The sequence below is a fragment of the Panthera pardus genome, unplaced genomic scaffold, assembly GCF_024362965.1.
Source record: "Panthera pardus isolate Hobbes unplaced genomic scaffold, ASM2436296v1 HiC_scaffold_13, whole genome shotgun sequence".
Taxonomy (NCBI): domain Eukaryota; kingdom Metazoa; phylum Chordata; class Mammalia; order Carnivora; family Felidae; genus Panthera; species Panthera pardus.
The window spans coordinates 63,349,355-63,351,872 of NW_026526688.1; positions in this window are offsets into that span (position 1 = coordinate 63,349,355).

Sequence of the window (2,518 nt, forward strand, 5' to 3'; positions counted from 1 at the left end):
AAGCTTCACTGTCAGTATTGAGTCCGATGAGGGCTCAAACTCACAAACTATGAGATCATGACCTGAGCCGAAATCAGAAGTTGGATGCTTAACCAACTGAGCCACCCAGGTGCCCCCAACTCCTCACAAATTTACTGCCTCTTTGTCTAAAATGTATAAAAAGTGCCCGCCTTTGCTATTTCTTTAGGTTTCATTTTTAATATTGGGTCTCTGTGTGCACGCTTTTTTTTTCCTCCTGTTAATCTGTCTCATGTTAAGTTTAATTCTTAGTCCAGCTGAAGGACCTTGAGGGTAGAGAAGAATTTGTTGCTTCCCTTTAGTGGCATTAGCAGTCTTGAAGCCAAAGCTAAGTTTTGACGGATGGAGTGGGGTTCTGCCTATGTGCAGTGACTGTAACTGCATTTAGAATATTATATAATCCCGGGTTAGTTCTTGGGATACTCTGATCCCAAGAACCATGGTATATTTGTTTTTGTTTTCCAACTACCATAAGACATTTACCCTTGTTTTCTAAAATTATAATATTGTATTTGTGGTTCCCCATTTCTCCTGGAAAAGTTGCAGAAGGTATTGTAATTGTTTTTGCATTTCTAATATTTATAAATAAAAATATTACATGACTGGTTCTTCGAAAAAAAAACCAAAAAACAAAACACCTCTACCGCAAGTACATCTCATTTGTCTTTATATCAAGGAGGCAGTGAATGTTTTAAAATTATAGAAGAAGTATGGGGTGCCTGGATGGCTCAGTTGGTTGAGAGTCTGACTTCAAGTCAGGTCATGATCTCTCTGTTCATGAGTTCGAGTCCAGTGTCAGGCTCTGTGCTGACAACTCAGAGCCTGGAGCCTGCTTCACATTCTGTGTCTCCCTCTCTCTCTCTGCCCCTCCCCCCTTCACACACACTGTCTCTCAAAAATAAACATTAAAAAAGTTAAATAAATTAATTAAATGATAGAAGAAATAGATCTACATATGCAAATATCAAAAATATTTCTAGATATACTTAAGTGTTAAAGCAAAGGACATAGCATGTTTGTATTGTAACATAAATGAAAAAAACAAAAAATTCCTAGGCTTACATATTTCTATATTAATAGTATGTTCCTGGGAAGATAAAGAAAACACTTGAGAATCATAATGCTTAGGAGCCTGATGACCTAGGTTGAGGAAGCAATTTGTTTTATCTTATTCCTTGAATGGACAGCCATCCACATTGAGTAAGTCCTTAAATTATATAGCTTATGTTTCTCCATTCTCTGGACTGTCAGTTCTCTGATGATGGGGGCTCCAAATGCGATCTCTGTACTCCAGGCTTCTGGCTTAGGGCCTTACATGTAGTGAAAGCCATAAAAAGTCTCATGCATGAGTTATTAAAAATGAGACGCCTGGGGCGCCTGGGTGGCTCAGTCGGTTAAACGGCCGACTTCGGCTCAGGTCATGATCTCGCGGTCCATGAGTTTGAGCCCCGCGTCGGGCTCTGTGCTGACAGCTCAGAGCCTGAAGCCTGTTTCAGATTCTGTGTCTCCCTCTCTCTGACCCTCCCCTGTTCATGCTCTGTCTCTCTCTCTGTCTCAAAAATAAATAAATGTTAAAAAAAAAATTAAAAAAAAAAAAAAATGAGACGCCTAGCTGGTGTTTATGAGACCAGGAAAAAGACCAGCCAGGGCTAGCAATACACCGCTGATAGTTTTCAGCTTCTGTGTGAATAAAGTCGCCAAGAGCCCTGGGTAGAACATATCAGAGCTTCCTGTCTATCCTAACCAAGAGGTTTTGCTGTTAAGCATATTGGGAAGTCTGGGTCAGCTTTCACACGCTGCTCCCAAGAATATCCATGCAGTGCGACAGGGTGTAACTGTCTGTCAGAGCCTGTTCTGGGATAAGGAGACTTGGGGTAAGGAAACAAAAGTGTCAACAGAGAAAAGAGCTGGGGAAAGAAATCTGGGAATCACCCACTTCTCAGAGGGGAAAAGTTAACCTGTCAGACTGAAAGGTGCTTTCTGAGAACAGTCGGCAAGATCAACTTCGCAAAAGATCAAAAAAACCCTAAAGTTTCGTATAGAAACTACTTCACTGTTGAACACCAGATTACTGATAACATTTGGAAATAGTTTTGGAGCAGTGAAAGAGGTAATGACAAATGGCTTCTTGTTAAGAAAGGAAGAGACAGGGCGCCAGGGTGCTTTAGTTGGTTAAGCATTTTACTTTGGCTCAGGTCATGATCTCATGGTTCATGAGTTCAAGCCTTGCATCAGGCTCTGTGCTGACACCTCAGAGCCTGGAACCTGCTTCAGATTCTGTGTCTCCTTCTCTCTCTGCCTCTCCCCCACTCATGCTCTGTCTCTCTCTCTTTCTCAAAAATAAACGTTAAAAATTTTTTTAAAAAAGAAAGGAAGAGACAAAAAAACATGATTCTTTAAGTCTTTTGGTCCAGAAAATATATTTGATATGGAAATAATATTTTTTAAGACAGTGTCTTGAGTAATATGTTCAGCCTTCTGCATATCAAGATATGCATCT